General features: G+C 48.0%; 1 protein-coding gene across 1 annotated transcript in view; it reads right to left on the reverse strand.

Moving 5' to 3' along the window:
• LOC122938209 (cytochrome P450 2G1-like) overlaps window positions 1-11,244 on the reverse strand; it is a 45,051-nt gene extending 33,807 nt beyond the window's left edge. Inside the window, exon 1 of the mRNA XM_044293575.1 lies at window positions 11,172-11,244. The gene's annotated coding sequence lies outside the window, so the exon portion shown is untranslated. The remainder of the gene's footprint in view (window positions 1-11,171) is intronic.
• Between the last annotated feature and the right edge of the window lie 13,697 nt (window positions 11,245-24,941).

A 24,941-nucleotide genomic window follows, 5' to 3' on the forward strand; every position in this document is an offset into this window, starting at 1 on the left:
CCAGCCATTAGACACCTTACATGCCCTTCCTTGTACCCATACAAACGTTAACACCAAGGGCACTTTAACTACTAGAGATGAGCGAATCTAAGTTGACGAAGTGGAATTCGATCACAATTTCAGGAAAAATTTGATTCGCACCGAAGCCGAATTTTCTTGCGCTTCGTGGTAACAAATCACATTTTTTCCCTAAAATGGCTGCTGCACGTGTGAGGACATGGAGAAAGGAACTCTGGGAAGGCAGGATGACCCATAATGCCATGCCATGCATGCAGCCAATCAGCAGCCAGCCAGACCTGTGATGTCACAGCCCTATAAATAGCGTCAGCCATCTTAGATTCTGCCATTTACCAGCGTACTTAGTGCAGGGAGAGACGTCTGCAGGCGCTAGGGATAGTGTTAGAAAAAACATATTTGTGCTAAAAAAAACTATTTACAAGTGCAGGACAAGATTATTCAAGGTGTAGGGAAACAATAGGGATTAATCATTCCACAGCATTTATGTAGAACAGGGTTCAGTAGAGGAGGTGACAGCCTGGGTAATAGGAACAATCCGATTACACCTTGCTGAACTGATGGGCACCCAAATTGCTATTATACAGCTCTGTAATTCCAGCAAACCGTTTTTATTGGGGTACAAGTGCTGTTTGATATAGCCATTCACAGTGTTTATTACAAGGAAATATTTCTACGTCTTATTTGCCCTTGTGCGGTGCAGTTATATGTTCGAAAGCATTTTTTGGCTTGTATTAGTGGGGAAAAAGGGCTTATTAGCCATTGTGTGGTAAAGTGCGAAAATTACAGCCCTTTTTGGCATGTATTAGTGGTAGCCCAAAAATATATTTGCCGTTCAGTGGTGCAGTTGCCATATAGGTTGTAAAGCATTTTGTGGCGTGTATTAGCGTAAAAAGGAAAAAAATATTTGCCTTTCAGCAGTGCAGTTACCGTTTATGTTTTAAAGCCTTTTGTGGCGTGTAATACCATACAAAGAAAAAATATATTTACCGGTAAGCTGTGCTGTCATCTGTTTTAAAGCCATTTTTGCCGTGCATTAGTGGCAAACCAAAAATATATTTGCCGTTCAGCGGTGCAGTTACCATATATGTTGTAAAGCCTTTTGTGGCGTGTATTAACGTAAAAAGGAAAAATATATTTACCATTCAGCAGTGCAGTTATCTGTTCTAAAGCCATTTTTGCCGTGTATTAGTGGCAAAACCAAAATATTTTTGTCGTTCAGCGGTGCAGTTACCGTATATGTTGTAAAGCTTTTTGTGGAGTGTATTAGCGTAAAAAGGAAAAATATATTTGCCGTTCAGCGGTGCAGTTATATATTCTAAAGCCCTTTTTTGCGTATATTCTAAAGCCCTTTTTTGGCACAATAAAGTATTTGCCGTTGTGTGGTAGAGTGAGAAAATTACAGCCCTTTTTGGCGTGTATTAGGCCTCTTTCACACGGGCGAGTTTTCCGCGCGTGAGTTGAACGCATTGCACCTGCACTGAATCTGGACCGATTCATTTCTATGGGGCTGTGCACATGAGCGGTGATTTTCACGCATCACTTGTGCGTTGCGTGAAAATCGCAGCATGCTCTATATTGTGCGTTTTTCACGCAACGCAGGCCCTATAATAGTGAATGGGGCTGTGTAAAAATCGCAAGCATCCGCAAGCAAGTGCGGATGCGGTGCGATTTTCACGCATGGTTGCTAGGTGACGATCGGGATGGGGATGGATCATGTGATGGACCATGTGATGAGCGCAGTGACGTCACCAAAGGTCCTTTTCTCCCAGATCCTCAAAGAAGAAGTAAGAAGACAAGCCAGGCTGCGCGTACAAGTAGATAAGGTGAAGTTTAATTTTTATTTTATTTTTTTACCCCTCCATCCCTAATTTACTTAGCATTCTGTATTAAGAATGCTATTATTTTCCCTTATAACCATGTTATAAGGGAAAATAATAAAATTTACACAACACCGATCCCAAACCCCAACTTCTGTGAAGAAGTCCGGGTTCGGGTCTGGGTACCAAACATGCAGATTTTTCCTCACGCGTGTGCAAAAAGCATTAAAACGCTTTGCACTCGCGCTGAAAAATCACGCATTTTCCCGCAACGCACCCGCATCCTATCCGGCCCTCATACGCAACGCCCGTGTGAAAGAGGCCTTAGTGGAAAAAAAGGCTTATTAGACGTTGTGTGGTGAGGTAAGAAAATTACAGACTTTTTTGAGGTGTTTTAATTTCCTTTTTATTTATTTATTTATTTGATCTAACAGTGTGTCAGACAGAGAAGTGCTAGGCCCTGCACATGGAAGTGGCAGAGGCCTAAATGTTTCTGGCAAAGACACAGGTCACAGCAGAGTAAGGGGGCATGGCAGCAGGAGTCACAGTGAGAGGCCCGAGCTCCCGGTCTCATCTAGCGGTCGTGTATTGACCAGCAACCCAGCGGTTCTTGAATGGTTGACTCGGTCATCCACTTTGTCCCAAGTGACATCAAACACCGCCAGCCAACAGTCGGTGGGTTCGTCAGACACAACCCTTAGTTGTTAAACAAAACAAGCAATGCAACAGCTCACAGCAAACCAAATAAAGTACAAAATTGCATCATACTATCAAATGCTGAACTAATAAGTTAGAGATACTTGGCAAATCGTTTTGTACAAAATTATTTGAGCCCGTCTGCCGAACGTCAAGGCAATCTCTAGTTAGACGGGTTCCTAACACTAAATATACCTGTTATGTGCCATAGCGGCTATCATATAATTCAGAAAGTGCAGGTTCCACTTACATGCTGGATCCGCCTGAATTTCTGTCATTTTCGGTGCCAAAATGGCCTCCATTATATCCAGGGAAAGCAGTCACCAGCATGCACGCCGGGCCCACTCCACACCACCCCCGGCGCCACATGGTCACCAAGGACTGCAATGAGAGTCCACACACTATCTCTCTCCTGGTGCCATATGGCTTCAGTGAGTGATGGGGAGCGGGCCAGGCTATATACTAACATTAATTAAAATCAACCTGTGGGACAAACGAGCTGGTCAGTAGTGCACGACTGAGGAGGCAGCCACACCTCCAGCACAAACTGCAGAGAAAAAAAAGGGGGTCAGTCAGCACATCCCAAAGCGCAGGGGCACGTTGCTATGGCTGAGAACAAGACTGTTAAACAAAACAAGCAATGCAACAGCTCACTGCAAACCAAATAAAGTACAAAATTGCATCATAATATCAAATGCTGAACTAATAAGTTAGAGATACTTGGCAAATCGTTTTGTACAAAATTATTTGAGCCCGTCTGCCGAACGTCAAGGCAATCTCTAGTTAGACGGGTTCCTAACACTAAATATACCTGTTATGTGCCATAGCGGCCATCATATAATTCAGAAAGTGCAGGTTCCACTTACATGCTGGATCCGCCTGAATTTCTGTCATTTCCGGTGCCAAAATGGCCTCCATTATATCCAACCCTTAGTTGGCATGGCCCACAAGCAGGCCCTGTGCCCTCACCTGTCCTCAACCTGCCTCTGTCCTTTTCTGTTCCCTCAGCCGGAGAAGTATTATATGTTGTGGGCTCAGCCCCACTATAGAGTGTGGACGAGCTACTAGAGGACAGTCAGCAGATACTGGCCAGCCAACATGTGGAGGAGACATCCGCCGCTTGCTCTGCTAGGTGGGCAAGTAGTGATGAGGAGACTGGCGTGGGACCTGGTGTTGCGAGTGATGAGGCTTCTGACCCAGAGACTGTTGAGGAAGACATCAGTGACATGCAGACAGTACTTGATGATGATGTAGCTGATCGCACTTGGGAGCTGGGTGACGAAGGGGTTTCATCATAGAGAGAAGAGGGTGGCAGCTTGTCTGTGAGGCAGTGGGGAGCCAGCAAGTTGCTAGCGTGGCCGGGCGTCAGCAGTGGGAAGTCAGTAGCCAAACGTGCCAGGGATAGACCAGCGGCTTTGCAGGAGCCTACCTGCCCGGAAAGTAGTGGTGCACAGGTTCACGGAAGCAGCGGTGGTAGCAGTCAGTGTTGGGGGTAAAATCACCTACTCAGCGGTGTGGCAGTCCGCCAGAGGAGTTTAACATGGCCATATGTAGAATCTGTGGCCAGAAGGTGAAGCGTGGCCAGGGTGCCAATGTTGGCACCACAGCCCTGCGTCAACATATGCAGCATCATCATAAATTGACCTGGGAGAACCGTGGCTCTGATGTGGTAGTCCAGCCTGCCGCAGCACCCGCTGCATCACCCAGAGGCACACACCTGGTTTCAGGCAGTCAAAGTTCCACCACCTCAGCCAAAGGGAGCTGTCTGTTCTTCCCATCATCTGCTGGTCCTGATGCTCCTGCTCCTCCTACTACTCCTCGTCAGTCATTCCATCAGCAATTGATCACCGAAGCGATTGCCAAAAGACAACAGTATGTGTGCGGCGCAGAAGCTAAATGTGCTCCTGTCCAAGTAGCTGGTGCTGCAGTCCCTCCCTTTCCAAGTGGTGGACTCTGCTCCTTTCATAGAACTAATGGTTTGTGCCGAGCCGAGGTGGAGAGTCCCAAGCCGTCATTTCTTTGCCAAACCGGCAGTACCAGCCCTGCACACACATGTAGAACAGAAGGTGGGACAGTCCTTGAGCCTGTCGGTGTCTGCCAAAATGCACGGCAGCACCGACGTGTGGAGCTGTAACTACGATCAGGGACAATACATGTCATTTACAGCCCATTTCGTGAATGTGGTTCCTGCACAGCCACACCAGCAACTTGGCAAGGTGACGCCGCTTCTGCCTCCACGTTCTCACGCCGTTGGTCCAGCGACAATGTCCGCCTCTGCCTCCTCACCGTGTCCTCTGCCTCAACTACAGGGACAAATCAGTTTCCCTCCAGCATACCACATGTGCAGGGCACGGCGGTGTCACTCTGTTCTGTACCTCGTTTGCCTGGGTGAATGGAGTCACACAGGGAAGGAACTGCTCCTTGTCCTTCATCAAGAAATCTAATCCTGGATTTCTCTGTGACAAATCAAAATCAGAACTATGGTGACCGACAACCGGAAGAAAATGGTGTCGGCGCTGCGTCAAGGAGGGCTCAACCATGCGCCCTGCATGGGACATGTGTTCAATCTGGTTGTCAAGCGGTTCCTGAAGTCTTCCACCCATCTGCAAGACATCCTAAAAATGGCCAGGAACCTTTGCATGCATTTCAGCCACTCGTACACCGCAAAGCACACCCTCTTTGAGCTGCAGCAGCAGAACGATAACCCCCAACATAGGCTTATATGCGACGTTTCCACCCATTGGAATTCCACCCTCCATATGTTGGACCGACTGTACGAACAGAGAAAGGCCATCAAAGATTTTTTTATGATCCAAGAGGACAGGAGTACTCCCCTGTGTAACTTTGATGTCAGCCAGTGGCAGCTCATGCGTGACACCTGCCGATTGCTCAGGCCCTTTGAGGAGGCCACGTTATTTGTCAGTCGCCAGGACTACGGGATGAACAACGTCATTCCACTGCTTCATGTTCTGGAACAGATGCTGGTAAATCTGGCTGGTCAGGGGACTGGAGACGTGGCGCCTAGATCTCATGGCCATATGAGCCCTGTGGGGGCTGAACTGGAGGAGGCAGAGAAAATTGGAGCACAAGCAATGTGTAGCGAAAGGGGTGGTTTTTCAACACAGGTGACAGGAGAGGAGGAGCAGTATCAGCCAGAGGAGCAGCAGGGAGATGGGGGAAGACGAGGCAGGGTACCCAGACACAACGTGGCAGTATGCAGTGGAGATGGAGGCAGGTAGTCCCTCCGAGTCATTTGCACAAATGGCCTGATGCATGCTCACTTGCTTGAGTAGTGACAGCTGAAATGTCACCATTCGGCAGAGGGATGACTTCTGGCTCTCCACCTTGTTGGACCCTCGCTACCGATCTAAAATGGGGACCTTTTTTACACCCGCTGAGAGGGAGGACAAACTGACCTATTATAGAGATATCCTATGTAGTGAGTTGGCCGCTACCTATCTGCGCCATCGTCCATCTTCTCTCAGGTCTGACAGGGGGCCCTCTGTGCTCACGTTCTTCTGCCATGGCTGCTGTGGCAGGGTGGGGGTGGTGGGGGTGTAGGAGCAGTTCCAGCTCCATCAGCAGCAACTTGAGTCTAGAGTCACTGATGAGCAGCTTTCTTCACCTGACTAGTGAAGAAACTACTCATCAGCAGCAGCAGCTAGACCTGGAGCCTGACCTCAACCAGCAGGACTTCTGGGCAGCCAAACTGGATTTGTGGTCGCAACTGGCAGAGTTTGCCCTGGAAAAGCTGTCCTGCTCGGCCAGTAGTGTGGCATCAGAGCAGGTGTTTAGTATGCCGGGGGCCATAGTTACCCCAAGACAAACTCGCCTGTCCATCCAAAATGTAGAGAGACTGACTTCTGTCAAGATGAATCAGGCTTAGATCAGCCAGGATTTCCACCAACCAATGCCTGATGCATCAGACTAGATCATCCATGGTGTCACAACAACACTTTGACAAAATAGACCGGTTTTTCTGGCTACCTGCCTCAGCTACTATTCTGATGCTGTCACCCGCCTGATGCCACACATCTGAAGCCAAGTGCTCCTTCTTTCACCCACCATCTTCAGCGGGTACTGGTATTGCCACCCACCTCCACACTATGTCACCTTGCCACTCTGTGGCCTCCTGATGATGCTGCAACCTTCACACTATGTCACCTAGCCACTCTGTGGTCTCCTCATGCTGCTGCCACCTCCACACTATGTCACCTTGCCACACTGTTGTCTCCTGATGCTGATGCCACCTTCACACTATGTCACCTTGCCACTCTGTGGTCTCCTCATGCTGCTGCCACCCCCACACTATGTTACCTTGCCACACTGTGGTCTCCACATGCTGCTGCCACCTCCACACTATGTCACTTTGCCACTTTGTGGCCTCCTGATGCTGCCGCCACCTCCACATTGTCATTGTGCCACTCTGTGGCCTCCTGATGCTGCTGCTGCCACCTCCAGACTCTGTCATTTGGCCACTCTGTGGTCTCCTCATGCTGCTTCCGCCTCACCATCATGTCATAGGGCCACTCTGTGGACTTCTCATGCTGTTTCCACCCTCCCCACTTCATGACTAGGCCACTATTTTGCCTTTCGGCCTGGCTGACATCATCATTTATTTGACCCTTCTTCTGATCTGTCAGAAGGAAGGAAAAATGAGACGCACAACGGATCCTGTCTGTGTAGCGGCTGTAACGCCGGTATGGTCCCATCAGAATTGGCTTGTGATTTGGTATCCAAAAGCAGGAGTGGGTACAAAACACAGAAGACATGCAAATATTCCATTCACCTCTGTTTTGGATCCACTCCTGTTTTTTTTGGGCATTAGCAATACTGATGGATTACTGGCCAAATGCTGACCGAGTGAAGGCGGATGCTCCACAGACAGGATCCGTTTTTTGTGGGTTTGTTCTGACGGATCAGAGGAAAGGCAAAATAATCAGTGACGTCAACACAAATTTACTGCTGACACCCTCTCCACTCTGTTGGGGGGCTCTACTTGTATAAGCATTTAATAGAACAGGTTCTGTAGACATCTATGTGAAATCAGCTGAAAACGGTGTAAAAGGAGTGTACTTCTTCTTGGCCTGTAAGGCCTCATGCACACGACAGTATTTTTTCAAGGTCCGCAAAATAGGGTTCCGTTGTTCCGTGTCAGTTTTTTCTTCCGTGTGTCTTCCTTTATTTTTGGAGGATCACCAGACCAGAAAAGAAAAAAAATCTAAGTCAAGTTTGCCTTGAAAAAGATAGAAAAAAAACTGACACGTGTCACGGACACAATCTTGTGTGCCTCCGTGATTTTTCACGGACCCAATGACTTGAATGGGTCCGCGAACCGTTGTCCGTCAAAAAAATAGGACAGGTCCTATTTTTTTGACGGACAGGAAACACGGATCACAGACGCGGATGACAAACGGTGCATTTTAACGAGTTTTCAACGGACCTATTGAAAGTCAATGGGTCCGCAGAAAATCACGGAAAACGGAACAACGGACACGGATGCACACAACGGTCGTGTGCATGAGGCCTAAGGCTGAGTTCATAGCTGGGTTATTTGGTCAGTTTTGGCCCCGTGAATACCCAAATAAGTGAAGTATGCAGTGATTCTAAGAGCGACGCCTGTCATCTGCATGTCATACGGACAGTATTATTTCACTACCAAAGCAGACTCCCTATTTGTGATACTGCAAGGCACAGTGTTCCACACCCCTATAAAGACTATCTGCAGCCAGGAAATAGCAGGTTTTTTTTAATGAGATTCGCTGCAAATAAACACGATCGAAAAAAAAAAATAAAAAAAAATTTGGTGAAGCGGCAAGTTGAAATTTTTAAAAATTCGCTCATCTCTACTAACTACTACTAACACTAGGGAATGTCCAAAGGAAAGAAAGGGTGCGCCTTCCTTTCACTGGCCCTAGGGAGCAATAATGTTAGGAAAACCACAATGATAGACTTTTTACAGCTAGAGCCACTACCACTCCCATCCTCCTCCTTAGGGGCTACCATCCTGCCTGCCGTTCATAAATGACCCTTTCCTTCATTGCAGAGGACGGCGCTTATTGTTTATTACCATCACCGGCCCCCCGGTTACATCTATGTTTTTATTTTTATGTTTTATTTGTATTTTATTACAGGTTTTATTTTATTATTTGAAAAATATATATTTACCGAATCCAACCAAGGACAACATCTGCATGGAGTTTGTATAGGTTTCCTCCGGGTTCTCCGGTTTCCTTCCACACTCCAAAGACATACTGATAGGGACCTTAGATTGTGAGCCTCTTTGAGGACAGTCGGATGCTAATGGCTGTGAAGCGCTGCGGACTATAGTAGCTCTGTACACAGTACGTGCATACAGTAAATAAATTAATAAATACATATATCATCTTTTTATTTTAAGATATTTTTGCCACATAAAATGTCTCCCAAAAGATCATTAACAGACCTTTGGGAGACACTGACCTGTTTTTTTTTTTTTTGCACTATTTTAATTTTGTTTCTTTGATTTGTATTATTTTTTTTTATATATTTTGCCTCATCATATGTCCCCCAAGAGGTCAATTAAAGACAATTTCCTTTTTTTATTTTATATTTTAGTTTTTTTTGTAATTTTTTATATATTTATTACCTATCTAAAAAAAAAATCTAAATATATAAAGGACGTATATATGTGTGTGTGTAGGTATGTATGTTCTGCGATCACTAAAAAACGCAACCATCGATTTCAACGAAACTTGGTATACACATCCCTTACTACCAGGAAAGAAATCTTGCGGGGGTCACAGATCTAGGACGTACCGTTCCTGGGATATTCCAAAAAAATGACCTGCAGTAGCCAATGGAAGCCTGACAACCTTTCTCTTCATATCCCAACTGCCATGCACACGGTCACATGTCCCTTATCAGCCAATAGAAGCTCGCAGGCCCTTAGTCTCCACATACACACAGTTTTACTCCAGGTTTCCATAACAACCCAGCCATTTTTTTTCCACTGCTATAGGTCAGCTTTAGACTAGGGGTACATGACGACAATAAGTCGCACGACACATAGGGCACAACTACACTGCTACATGTGTCACACAACAATTTTTATAATGATAGTCTATGGTGTTGCACTGCGACACGTGACATGCTGCGACTGCGACGTGACAGTCGCAGAAAAATCCATCTTTTTTGTGACTGTCGTGTCACAGTCGCAGCATGTCACATGTCGCAGTGCGACACCATAGACTATGATTATAAAAATTGTTGCGACAGAACGTCGTGCGACACATGTCGTCGTGTAGACCTAGCATTAAAGGGGCAGGGTGCTGTGGAGGTTACTTTTAAAGGGGCGGATACTGTGGAGGTCACTGTTAAGGGGGCAGGGGCCACTATTAAAGGGGAAGCTGCTGTGGAGGTCACTATTAAAGCAGCAGGGTACTGTGAGGTCACTGTTAAGGGGGCGGGCCCCTGAGGCAGTCACTGTCAAGGGAGTGGGGTGCTTTGAAACTCACTGTTAAAGGGGCGGGCTGCTGTGGAGGTCCATTTTTAAAGTGGCGGGGCACTGTGTGTCAGTGTTAAGGGGTGGGGGACTGTGGAGTTCAGGCTGGGTTCAGACCTGAGCGTACTGAACGTACGCTCTGTATGCGCGATTGTACTGGCGTTTGCAATCGCGCATACAGAGACAAGCAAACGCCCATTGTCACGCGTTCCCGCTGAAGTCTAGGTACGGGAACGCGCAACAAGACGCCCCAAAGAAGCTCCTGTACTTCTTGGGGCGTCGGGCGTTTTACAGCGCTGTAAAACGCTCTGGTCTGAACCGGCTGTCACTGTTAAAGGGGCGGGTGCTGTAGAGGTCACTGTTATGGGGGATACTGTCGATATCTATTAAAGACACACACAAACATTAAATGAAATAGATGAAATATACCCGGGCGAAGCCGGGTCCTTCTGCTTGTATGTATATAATATGTACCACTAAAGGTCATTAAAAGAACCCTAGAGGTTGCAGACTTTTTTTATTTGTATTTTTTACTATTAATATACTATACATACATTCTTTCTTTCTCATTGTTCTTTTTTAATATATTTTTGATGCACTATGTGTCCCCCCAAGAAGCAATTGAAATGGCATTCTTTTTTTCTTATTTAGCACTTTTTCCTTGTTATTTATGTATTTTTTTCTTTTATTTGTATCTTCATGTTTAATTTTTAGCCTTTTTTTTTTTTAATATGTATTTTTGCCACACAATGTGTCCCCTAAAAAGGCCATTATTAAAAAGCCTCTGGGGGACACACTTTATTTTGTATTTTGCACTATTTCCCCGGTAACTGAGGCATACAGTGGAGCCCCTGTTACATGGGGGGGGGGGGGCAGCCTTCTGTGGGGCTTTGTACCAGGTAGAGCTGATGAGGGTCTGCTAAGACCCGGCAGCTCTACCCCCAAGACCCCGCTTCTCCTATTCACCTATGTGAGGGAAGGCAGAAGGTCTGTGCCGGAGCTCTGGTCAGAAACACAGATGGTTTATCGCACGATCAGTTTTGCTTCTGTCCAGCAGGAGAAGGACCCGGAAACAGCGGCTCAGCGACCCCCAGGGGGCCCCTGCTGTAATGTCGTCAGGACAGGAAGAAAGAAGTGTGCAGAGGACTTGTTCTCACCCGGAACGTCCTGGCTCTGCGTCTTCCCTCTGGTGTGAACAGGACGTGTCAGGCTTGTTTGGTGCGGCACCGGCCGTCGTCTGCCCCCTCCCCACATGAGCAGGAAGCAGCAGCACCGTATACAGGGCAGGGGGTGTTCCTCCAGCTCTCTAGGAAATGTATACAACCTACAGGCAGCAGTGCGACCAGCACTTACTATGGGGAAGGGCACACCAAGCTTTATAGCGTTGTGGATGTGGAAGCCCTGAACAAAACATTAGGAGGGAAAAAAAGCCTGAAAAACAAGCTCCTGAGGCTGATAGTGCCTTCTGATATTTGCTATTAGGAGCTGACCCGTGCAGTTGTTTTATTTCTATGTTTTTGTTAGTGCTTTTTACAGCTTTTTCCCCCAATATTTATTCATTTATATATTTATTATATTCACTTACATATTGATCAGCGCTTCACAGACAGAAGCAAATCATTAGAGACTCTACACTGCACTGCACCTATAGAGGGACATTCACCAACTTCCGTATGCCGGAAAACTGGCATCATAAAGGTGCAAAATTTGACGTATGCCATGCAGATGAGGACAGTGATTGGTTGTAACCGTCACATCCTGTATGTATGTGCAGGTTTTAGGGCTACATGCACACGACCGTATGTGTTTTGCCGTCCGTCCATATGCCATCTGTTTTTTTTTTTTCCGGATGCATTGTAACAATGCCTAAAACGGACAAGAATAGCACACGGTGTGCTGTCCGCATTTTTTGCTGACCCATTGAAATGAATGGGTCCGCATCCTATTCGCAAGAAAAAACGGAATGGACACTGAAAACAAAATACGTTTGTGTGCATGTAGCCTAACGCTGTAAACAAGCAGTGACAGGAGGTCCGCACCGGCGGCACACATACAGAGGTAAATATAACATTTTTTACTTTACAGCATTTGGGTGGCATGTCTGAAATGTAGATTTTTTGGGGGGGAAAACTTCTTTAGGCTACTTTCACACTTGCGTTCAGAGCGGATCCGTCTGGTGTCTGCACAGACGGATCCGCTCCTATAATGCAGACGATGGGATCCGTTCAGAACTGATCCGTCTGCATTATAGTATAGAAAAAATTTGAAGTGTGAAAGTTGCTCAGACGGATCCGTTTGGAATTGAGCCATATTGTGTCAACTTCAAACGGATCCGTCCCCATTGACTTACATTGTAAGTCTGGACGGATCCGTTTGCCTCCGCACGGCCAGGCGGACACCCGAACGATGCAAGCAGCGTTCGGGTGTCCGCCTGCTGAGCGGAGCGGAGGCTGAATGCTGCCAGACTGATGCGTTCTGAGCGGATCTGCATCCACTCAGAATGCATTAGGGCAGTACGGATCCGTTCGGGGCCGCTTGTGAGAGCCCTCAAACGGAACTCACAAGCTGAGCCCCGAACGCTAATGTGAAAGTAGCCTGCATTATACATGCATGGCGAAAGTCGTCAGTTTATATACGGTGCCCATTCACAAGAGCAGCGGGCACCATAGCTGCCGGGTTTCTGCTGTTTTAGACAGCATAAATGTGACCTCGGCACCTGAAACCTGAAAATCTGGGTGCACGCGCTTTTGGGCCTGGAAGGGCTCCCCACGGGGCAATTGGGGAATGCTGTTCATTTTGATTTGCTGAGCCTCTCTGAAGAAGCCCAGGTATCAGAGCTGTAGCTTCTGTGGAGGCCTGCAGGTGGCAACGTAAGCTAAGGCTAGGTCTACACGACGTCATTTTTCGCACGACAATTTTTGTAATGATAGTCTATAGTGTCGCACTGCGACATTCTGCGACGCGACAGTCGCAAAAAATCTAATCTCATCGCGACACCATAGACTATCATTATAAAAATTGTTGCGTGACAAATGTTGCAGTGTAGTTGTGCCCTATTTGTCGCGCAACACATGTCGTCGTGTAGACCTAGCCTAAAAGTGATCTGAAGATTGCATATTCTAGCCCTCTAGAGGGTGACCAGAAAAAAATAAAATAAAAATTATATATACACTGAACAAAAATATAAACGCAACACTTTTGGTTTTGCTCCCATTTTGCATGAGCTGAACTCAAAGATCTGAAACATTTTCTACATACACAAAAGACCCATTACTGTCAAATATTGTTCACAAATCTGTCTAAATCTGTGTTAGGCTACTTTCACACTTGCGCTTGATCGGATCCGTTCTGAACGGATCCGATCATATTAATGCAGACGGAGGCTCCGTTCAGTACGGATCCGTCTGCATTAATAACTTTAAAAAAATTTGCAAGTGCGCAAGTAGCCTGCGCTGATCCGTTCAGACTTTCAATGTAAAGTCAATGGGGGACGTATCCGCTTGAAGATTGAGCCATATGGTGACATCTTCAAGCGGATCCGTTCCCATTGACTTACATTGTAAGTCTGAACGGATCCGCACGCCTCCGCACGGCCAGGCGGACACCCGAACGCTGCAAGCAGCGTTCAGCTGTCCGCCTGTCCGTGCGGAGGCGAGCGGAGCGGAGGCTGAACGCCGCCAGACTGATACAGTCTGAGCGGATCCGCATCCATTCAGACTGCATCAGGGCTGGACGGAGGCGTTCGGGTCCGCTCGTGAGCTCCTTCAAACGGAGCTCACGAGCAGACCGACGAACGCTAGTGTGAAAGTAGCCTTAGTGAGCACTTCTCCTTTGCCGACATAATCCATCCTACCTCACAGGTGTGGCAAATCAAGGTGCTGATTAGACAGCATGAATATTGCACGGGTGTGCCTTAGACTGCCCACAAGAAAGGCCACTCTGAAATGTGCAGTTTGATCAGACAGCACAATGCCACAGATGTCGTAACGTTTGAGGGAGCGTGCAATTGGCATGCTGACTGCAGGAATGTCTACAAGAGCTGTTGCCCGTGCAATAAAGTTTAATTTCTCTACCATAAGCCGTCTCCAAAGGTGTTTCAGAGAATTTAGCAGTACAGCCAACCGGCCTCACAACCGCAGACCACGTGTAACCACACCAGCCCAGGACCTCCACATCCAGCATGTTCACCTCCATGATCATCTGAGATCATCCACCCGGACAGCTGCAGCAACAATCGGTTTGCATAACCAAAGAATTTCTGCACAAACTGTCAGAAACCGTCTCAGGGAAGCTCCTCTGCAGCTCGTCGTCCTCATCGGGGTCCGGACCGGACTGCAGTTCGTTGTCATAACCGACTTGAATGGGCAAATGCTCACATTCGATGCCGTCTGGCACGTTGGAGAGGCGTTCTGTTCGCGGATGACTCCTGGTTTTCACTGTTCAGGGCAGATGGCAGACAGCGTGTGTGGCATCGTGTGGGTGAGCGGTTTGCTGATGTCAATGTTGTGGATCGAGTGGCCCATGGTGGCGGGGGGGTTATGGTATGGGCAGGCGTATGTTATGGACAACGAACACAGGTGCATTTTATTGATGGGATTTTGAATGCGCAGAGATACTGTGACGAGATCCTGAGGCCCATTGTTGTGCCGTTCATTCACGACCATCACCTCATGTGGCAGCATGATAATGCACGGCCCCATATTGCAAGGATCTGCACACAATTCCTGGAAGCTGAAAACATCCCAGTTCTTGCATGGCCAGCATACTCACCGGACATGTCACCCATTGAGCATGTTTCGGATGCTCTGGATCGGCGAATACGACAGCGTGTTCCAGTTCCTGACAATATGAACTGAAAGTGTTGCGTTAATATTTTTGTTCAGTGTATATATATATAATCGGAAACGGACAGCAACTCCAATGATACCAAAAATATTTATTGGGCCACAGTGGCACAGTGAGGCGACGTTTCGGCTCCAAATCCCGAGCCTTTCTCAAGCAACAAAACACAAGTGATAGTGCACAATATAAATAGGTGTACATAATTAAAAAATAACAATGATCAATAATCGTAAATAGTGTACAATACAATCAAAAAATCAATATATCATGATTATAAAGAGTGACAGTATAACGAAGCGGATCCAATGATACATAATTGTGTTTGTGATATACAATAAAATAATGTGGATCAATAAAATAATGTGGATTTATTGTATATCACAAACACAATTATGTATCATTGGATCCGCTTCGTTATACTGTCACTCTTTATAATCATGATATATTGATTTTTTGATTGTATTGTACACTATTTACGATTATTGATCATTGTTATTTTTTAATTATGTACACCTATTTATATTGTGCACTATCACTTGTGTTTTGTTGCTTGAGAAAGGCTCGGGATTTGGAGCCGAAACGTCGCCTCACTGTGCCACTGTGGCCCAATAAATATTTTTGGTATCATTGGAGTTGCTGTCCGTTTCCGATTATATGCAAGGGTAAGCAGTGAATTCCCTGGACATAGCAACCGGTCTAAATGGTGTGAATTGGTGCTGCCATACGTTTCTTTTTATATATGTATTAAGGCAGATTGCCTGGATTTGTGGGAGGGGCTGAGGTCCGCCTCCAGCCTATTTAGGGCACTCCCCTTACCTGGCTCCTGCATCATTGAGGTCTGAGCTTTTGAGAGAGGAGGTCGCTTGTGGAGTGTCTGGAGAGTTGCCTGCGAGTCGCTGAATTTCTGGGAGTTTTTCGTTGCCATCAGTCCTGGATTTGGAGCACTTCGGTTCTATTTTTCCGGCTTTACTCAGGTTCACTGGGGGTCACGTTTTTGCCCGTTAAATTGCGAGTCATCCATACGGTGCAGCCGGGGCCTCACGGTTGTCCCCTGTACCGGTTCAATTCATTTCACCAAATGCTGCACCATGTCACTGTTTTCTCATACAAGTCACCAGTATTTCATTTCTGTCACCCCTTGTTCATGCACAATTTGTCTACACCGTACCACTATTCCGGTCAGCACCCCTGCGGCAAGCATGCAGTCGTTTCCTGGGCATCCCCCATTTCTGTTAATTTCATTTCACCAAACGCTGCACCAATGTCATAGCTTTCTCGCCCAGGTCACCAGCATTTCATTTCTGTCATGTCTTGTTCATGTATAAATTTACCTACACCGTATCACCACTCCGGACAACACCCCTGCGGCTGCAGGCAGTAGTTCTGAGTCATCCATACGGTACAGCCGGGGCCTCACGGTTGCCCCTGTACCGGTCCATTTCATTTCATCATACGCTGCACCCATGTCACGGTTTTCTCATACAAGTCACCAGTATTCATTTCTGTCACGCCTTGTTCATGCGCAATTTGTCCACACCATACTACCATTCCGGTCAACACCTATGCAGCATGCGGCATGGTTTCTGGCCTAATCCCCCATTTCTGTTTATTTCATTTCATAGACGCTGCGCAATATCACGCCTTTCTCAGTCACCAGCATCTCATTTTGTCATGTCTCGTTCAAGCAATCTTCCCACAGGCAACACTGCGGTCAGCACCTCTGTGGTTTCCAGGCTCGTTCCCCATTTCCTTTTCAGTCCATATCACCCCACAATCATCCACATTCATGCCCCCCCCCCCCTCCTCCTCCTCATGTTCATGTGCACGGCTGCAGGGGCACAAATGCGTATGAGTTATTTCGTACGGGTCAGCAGGGCCTCACGGTTGCCCCAGTACTGGTTCAGCTCTTTTCATCATGGCGCACCAATGTCACGGTTCAATACAAGTCACTAAGCATTTCTGTCACACCTGGGCATGCATTCTCTTTCACATCTGCACCACCTCCAGCCTTACACTCTGACGGCATGCGTCAGGGTCCCCCCTTTTCTGTTGGTCTCACACACGCTGCACCCAGGTCACGGCTTCTCGCAGCAGTCACCGCCAGCTCGTTCTCAGGCATTTCTCACGTCTCCCCAGCAGATTCCGGTCAGCCCCTGTCGGTCCCAGCCCCATTCCCTGGTGGGATCACCCCCCAACATCCATCATTCAGGCCCCCCCCTTCCTCCCCCGTTCATGTCCACTTCACCAGGCTGGCGCTCTTACATACAGATAGTATGGCCCCATGCGGATGGCAGAATCCTGCATAGAAGACAAATCACCAAGGTAAACAACGGCCAACTTTCCTTTGCTTGTTGCGGCCTCCTCTCCATTCGTTGTCTCACTCACGTGGGAAGACTCTCACCTCCTGACCCGCAGCCTCCTGCCTGTTGCCGCTCCGCTTGCACGCGGCCAATGGCGCCCGGCCGCGTCCTGGGGCCGGTTCTGCGCATGCGCGGCGATTTTTCGGCGCATGCGCAGCGATTTTTCTGCGCGTGCGCGGCGATTTTTCTGCGCATGCGCGGTATCCCGGCGCCCGCGGGCGGACTCCGGGCGCATGGGTTCGCCGCCAGGGGGTAGTCACCGATGTCGCTCCACGCGGCCACCATCAGTCAGGCCCCCCCTTCCTCCCCCGTTCATGTCATCATCAGGCTGGCGCTCCCCGCCGCCTCCTGCGCACACCACACCCGCACACACTCATCCCCCCCCCCCCGGTCATTACGGGCGGCTCATTTCACCTTCACAGGGCTCACCGCGGCCCTGTCGTCCCCTCCCCGCTACCTCCTGCTGGATCACCACTCCTCGCCCGCCCGCGTCCTGGTGCCTGGTCTGCGCATGCGCGGCCGGGATTTGGCGCATGCGCGGCGATTCCGTCGCCGCGTGCGCAGTGTCCCGGCGGCCGTGCGAGCCGCATCGGGTGCGGGGGGCACGCCGGCGGACGACGAGAGAACCTCCCGGCACGCCCCATCATCATACTCCCCAGCAGCCCTCCCCTGTTCTCCATCATGGGCACTACCATCATCATGCAGCAGCAATTTGCATATTCACAATCATCCTTCTTACCGGTGTTCACCAGGGATTCAGCATGTCCCACGGATTGCAATGGATTTCAGTGCCAAATGTGAATCTCATCAGTTGGACCGGCAGTGTGATGCATGTTTCATTCCCCTTTTGTTAATCAGATCATCAGGGGACGGGGAAAAAAAATAAAAAAATAAAAAAATAAAAGACTCACGTCGCTGCTTCACACACAAATGGACAGGTGGAATGGCTGGGGCAGGTCCCTATGCGCCATCCAATTGCGGACACGCACTTTCACCTGGGCATGGCCACACGGCACGCACCGGCCCCCCCTTTCATACCAGGCGCAAGCCGTCATTTCACGGACAACCGCCATGATCCTCCCGGTCATGCACATGTACCACATGCTTTACACATTTTCTCACACTTTGTCATGTCTACCCCCCCCCCCCTTGTGTTTTAGGCGGTTAACCTATACTGTTTACACTACCGTGTAGCCGGAGAATTTTTTCTTGGTACCAGGTACGTTCACCTGCTCATTTACCTAAATCTTCCTCACATTTCGGACGGTCCCGTTAGGGTCAGCGTGCTGGCTTTAGGGCCACCATCATCCCACTAGGTACCCCCCCCTTCTTTGGCTTCGCCAGTAGTTAGTGGTCCCGCGAGGCCGACACCCCGCCTCAAACGTACGGAGGCACCTGCCCAACGCGCCATCTCGTTAGTAAGCCGCCTCGCATGTCGCATAGAGAGGGCCTCACCTGTCACTCCCTTCCCCTAGTCCTGTCTTACAGTCACCGAGAGGCCAACGATCCTGCCACTACCTCGAGTGGCCTCATTATCCCCTCGCGCCAAATCATAGGTAGAGCCTCTCAAAGCCGCTTGGCAACTAGCAGGGCCTCATCTGTCACCATGCAAGTATAATTTTTCGCCATCCGGCCTAGCTAGCTTGCCAGCACGATCCTGTGTTTCCCCAAGCTAATCAACTGTTTTGTTTTACCATGTCTCTGGAAGGGATAAAGAACTTCTCCCTACCTGGCACCCCTGCTAGATCCGTCACTGCTACCCAGGGTGACGGTCTAGCCAGTCCAGCACCCATCAGATCCTGGACAATCCCGCGCATAACGACAGAGTTAAGGTGACTGCATGTTCCCTTCCCCGCCACGGCGAGGGAAGCAGAGCTTTTCCGGCTGCTGCACACGCCAATCGATAAACAGGGAGGCAGGGGAAGGACCTAGCCAGTCCAGCACAGGGGATATACATACCATGCTGTCCTCCCTAAATGTCATCCATGTCTAAAGTCAATGCCAGGTTGGAGAGGCTGGAATCAGTCACCGCGACCCTCTCCTTGGCAGGGCCACCACCGGCAGCATCACCGGCGCCGGCCGGATTGCCAGTGATCACGTCGACCGTTAGCCTGGAGGACCAAGAAGTCAGCCCGGCGCACATAATACCGGAGGAGGAACCTGGGGTACCCATCGCCACCAAGAAGACAGAAGGGCCAGACACGGTCATCACTTTTCCTGGGTACCCAGTTGGATTCAGCCTCAATGCAAGCCAGTTTGCCATCCGGGAAGATCCAGGACATTCTCGCCCACATAGTCAACTACCTTCAACTCAGCACCAGCAACCGCAAAGAACTGCAGTCCCTGTTGGGCTCCCTGATCTTTGCCATGCGCATCCACCTCGGGGTCGCTCATTTATATCACGGCTCCTGCACCTCTCCCCTTTCTCCTACACGACTCGCACGGGGTGTCCCTGGATGCCCACGCTGCAGGCAGCTCTGGGCACGTGGGGGAGATTTCTGTCCTCCTGGAGTGGCGGGGGCTTGTTTCTCCCTCAGCCGTCGGACTCTTCCACCTCTATCTGGTCAGATGCGGCATCTACCACAGGCTTTGCGGCCATTTTTGGGAACGATTGGTTGTGGGGCAGCTGGCCTCCTGCGGTCCAGGGTTTGGAGGGATTCTCCGCTGCCTCAGCGCTTTTCAAGTTCTACCCCATTGGGGCGGCTGCCGTAGCGTGGGGTCATTCAGGGGCAAACATGTCGGTCCGGTGCTAGCCAGACAACCATACGACCTGCCAGTTCATCAACAGGATCGTTCCAAATCTCTCACAATCGTGAGGTTTCTGCGGAGACTTCCTTGGTTGGCCGCTTGCAATAATAATTTCTTCTCACATTGTTTCCATGTCCCGGGGGTGGGCAATACGGCAGCTGTCAGTCTGTCACGCGTCAAATTTCAGGCATTTCATCAAGCTCTCCCAGCAGCGTCACCCACGGCCTCCATCACTCCATCATTCAAACAGCTCATTCTGGATTAGAAGGCATCATGCGGCATAGCCAGTCTTTGTCCCGCTCAGCACTATCAGACGATACACATAGAACACACGACAGAGCGTTCACACTATTCAACAGGTCCTGTTGGAACACAACATCCCGCACCCCTTTTTATCATGAAGTCTCTTCCGGGGTTGGCTTCTTTTTGCCACCTCAAAATCATGTCCTACAACACCATCAAACCATATCTCACTGGCATTTCAACATCATATGCTAATCACACACCCCAATAACATCAGCTTCATGTCCTCGCACCAGATCAAATCCATACACAGAGGTATTCAGGAAACGGAACCCGCACGTCCAGCCCAGAGGCTACCCATAGTCAATCATATCTTCAAAGCATTATCCGACTTACTGGACGCCACGCCTCTTGAAACAGATACCAACTCCATCATCAAAACGGCAATTTACTTGACCATCTACGGATTCCTGAGTTCCTGGAAATTCACTACAGCCTCCACGACCCGAACCTCACCTTGTCTTCTTGTCTCCCACTTGTCAAAACACATGGTTCCCTACATCCTGTCCTTACCTCACTCCAAGAATAGTCAGCACTTACCCGTCAACATTTCATTACCCCACGCACAACAGTTCCAGTCAGGGTCCTGGATGCTCACAATCAGCGTCACAAGTTCTACCCTCTCAACCGCTACTTCAACTACATGGTTCGGTACTCACCACCACCACCTTCATGACCCATGCCGGGTCATCCCTCACACAACTAGGCCTCAACGCAGCCAACTACTCAGAGCACTCCTGTCGCATTGGAGCCACGTCCACGGCCTCCAGTGCCAACATCCTCACTCATGTCATCAGGGGATTGGGGCTCTGGGAGTCATCCGCTTACGCGCAATACATTCCCAATCCAACACAAGAGTCAAGAGTGGCTTTCCAAAACATGTCGGGTTAAGCCATTGATACATCAATTGGTTACAATAAACTGGTTATTTCCATTTTTGCCCTCTTCTTTCTCAGGCCTACCTCATCCTCGGTTTCGGCACACCACAACCGACTGCACTCATTCCCTGCTTTCCCAGGGCTCTTCACTGTACTACCGTAAGCCCCTTACACAAGTATTAAGGCAGATTGCCTGGATTTGTGGGAGGGGCTGAGGTCCGCCTCCAGCCTATTTAGGGCACTCCCCTTACCTGGCTCCTGCATCATTGAGGTCTGAGCTTTTTGACCCTCCCACCACTCCACTCATTTACAACTCATTTCTTCCATATCTTTTCCTTGGGTAGGCCCTCTTCTTTCTCAGGCCTACCTCATCCTCGGTTTCGGCACACCACAACCGACTGCACTCATTCCCTGCTTTCCCAGGGCTCTTCACTGTACTACCGTAAGCCCCTTACACAAATATATATATATATATATATATATATATATATAATTACACTGCGCTGTCTATACAAGCGAGATAGCGCACAGGTAAATTTAAAGAGGAAGCTGCAACCCCTTCAAACAGCTCATTGCAGGGAGTGACGCCCCCTTCCCCCATTGGATATTAATGAACTATCCTGAGGATAGGTTATCAATATTTTAATCCAAAACTTTTTAGGGATATTTTAGGGATATTTGGCTTGTGGGTGAAATTTCTTAACTTTTTGCACAACTTGCTGTTCTCTAACAAGGAGCTTATTGGCAAAATTCTCAACCGGTGTTTTATCCACCAAAATAAAATAAACACTAGGCATAATCACATCCAAAAACATCATACTATTACCCCTTTAATGACCGGGAAATGTAAAAAAAATAAATTCTTTTTTTTTTACTCCCAGCCCTCCCAAAGCCATAACTTTTTTTATTTTTTCATTTACACATTGCCGTATAAGGGCTTGCCTTTTGCGGGACAAGATGCACTTTCTAATGGCACCATATACAGTTCCATAAAATGTGGTGGAAGCGGGAAAGAAATTCCAAATGTGATGGAATTAGAAGAAAAAAAAAACATTCTGCCACAGCTTATGAGGTTTCTTTTACACCATTTCTCATGGTGTAAACCTGACCTGTTACTTTTATTCTTCAGGTCAGTACAATTACAACAATACCACATATGTATCGTTTGCATTTTAATACTGAAAAACAATAAAAGCTTTGGAAAAAATTTCCCGGTAACTCTTTTCATAGCCATATTCGGACCCCTCTCACTTTTTTGCAATTATGGGTTTGGAGCTGTGAGGGTTTTTTTTTTTTTTTTTTTTGGGGCAATCTGTGCTTTAATGATACCATTTTGGGGTGTGTATGACTTTTTGATCACTTTCTACTTAATTGTTTGTGGTAGGTGAAGCAACCCAAAAAATGGCAAATCGGGCATTTAGATTTTTTTGGGGGGGGGGGTTGGCCGTATGGGAAAAATATTTAAAATATTTAAATATTATGGATGTTTTCACACACATCAATGCCCATGATGTTCATTTTTTTATTGTTTACATAATTGTAATTACATTTTGGGGAAAGGGGGTGATTTGAATTTTTATATATTTATTTTTCAAAACTTTTTTTTACACTTTTTTTATAGTTCCTATAGGGAACTATAAAACGCAATCATCAGATTTCTTGTCTCATAGACTCCAGTCAATAAGAAATTTTCTATACACCTATGGAGCACTGCTGCAGGCAGGAGATCCATAGAAACTAAGGCCTCTTGCACACGAAAGTTGTGCATCTGTTCCCTGCATTGGGGACCGCAATTTGCGGTCCCCAATGCACAGGCAACGTCCGTTTGCGGCGGCCGGGACGGATTGAGACCCATTCAACTCATTCTATTTTTTTGTGGTGCGGAGGCACGGACAGAAACACCACGGAAGCTTCTCTAGTGTTCCGTTTTGTGCTTCCGTTCTGCACCTCCATGATCGCGGACTCATTAAAGCAAATGGGTCCGCATCCGTGATGCGGAGTGCGCACGGGCCTGTGCCCGTGTATTGCAGACCAGCCGTATGCGAGCCGCAATACGGCCACCGGCACACAACGGCTATGTGCAAGAGGCCTAATATGCAGCAGACACTCTGGCTCCCCCAATGATAGTAGCAATAATGGTACTTGTAGTTGTTATCCATTCTGAGGCTCCCCTGGGCTGTGCCGCGATGGAACCATAAGACTTAAGTCTCCTAAACAAGTTGCTGTAGAGCCTGTAAAGTCTTTTCAGACAGCCTGTCTCGACAGAGCATTTACAGGCACCTCCTCTCAACACTGGATTGCCTTGAAGAAAGAGATCCCTAAACACCAGGCATGAGACCAGTAGCGGGGCATGGATAATTTAGTACTGGGCCACAGGGGGCGCCAGAGTTGAATGGTGGATTATGGGAACCATTGGCTCCTGTGCCCCGCCGTTCAACCTCATAGGCTGAATTATGCTAGGCTTGAGGTCTATGAGGCAGTGGTACGGTGCAGGATGGTCACAATGAAATCATCGCAGCCTTTTGAGCCCTGCCACAGGTGGCGTGATGACGTCATCACACCTAGCTACCTAGTGCCTATGATATTCATGAACACCTGTGCCAGAGGCTACAGCAGGAGTTTTTTGTTTATGTGTTTGTTTTTGCGGACACTACTGGGGGCACTATGGTGAGGAGTTGGGGCATTATCTGGACAGAGGGCATTACATGTAAAAGGGAGCACTACTGGGGGGTACTATATGTAAACAGGCCAGTACTGGGGGGGAGGGGGAGCATTATATGTGAAGAGAATACTACTGGAGGTCATAGGCGTGCGCAGCCTATTGCATTAGGGTGTGCACCCTAAAGCAGAAACACACACGCCGCACGTGCGCGTGTGTATGTATGTGTGTATATATATATATATATATATATATATATATATTATATCCACAGATCCTCCATAACAGTGTGTCAATTTTTATTGTACTAATACTTAAAAGACAAGCTTTCAAGAGTTTTCCTTTCTTCCTCGGTACGCTTGAGTTTTCAGAAACAATCTATTCCTAAGGGTGGGTTCACATCTGCGTTATGCCATTTCGTTATAGGTTCTGTTTCAAGCGGAATATAACGGAATGGCCAGATGGAATGCAAAACGGAAACCTTTAAGAGGCATTCTGTTTTGCTCTGTCCTAATAAAAGTTTATGAGAAAGCATAACCGATCCGTCTGGGTCCCCTTATGCAAGACGGAAAACAGGACTTTGTTTTCTGTCTTGCATAACGGGAACCAGATGGATCCGTTTTGATTCCCATAGACTTCTATTAGGACGGAGAGCAAACGGAATGCCTCTTGCAGAGTCTGCACTGTACGAGAGAGAGATAGCTGTGGCTCTGAAGGGAAAATTTCCAGAGCACACAATGACAGCCCCAGAGCCTTTCTGCTGCCTGACCAACTGTATGCTGCCACAGCGCCAGCCTGCAGGACATCAGAGAGGCCTGGGGTCCACATTACAGCACCACTACATTTACTTATTATCAAAAAGCATAATACATAGCTAAAAAACAAACATTTTTTACTGTCCCTTTAAGCAAAAGCCAGAATATAATAAAAGACTAAAAAATAAAACAATGTACTTACAAAAGAAGCTATTCAGTCGTCTGCTGTGCCGTCCTCCGCTTGCTTCCGCGGATTGTTTCCCCTCCTTTCTGTCTCTCCTCAGTGTGCAGGCGCACTGTTATGGGGGATCTGTGGATGACTCACTGTTTTGAGGGATCTGTGGATGACTCACTGTTATGGGGGGATCTGTGGATGACGCAC

The sequence above is a fragment of the Bufo gargarizans genome, chromosome 5 (genome assembly GCF_014858855.1).
Source record: "Bufo gargarizans isolate SCDJY-AF-19 chromosome 5, ASM1485885v1, whole genome shotgun sequence".
In the NCBI taxonomy this organism is placed as follows: Eukaryota; Metazoa; Chordata; class Amphibia; order Anura; family Bufonidae; genus Bufo; species Bufo gargarizans.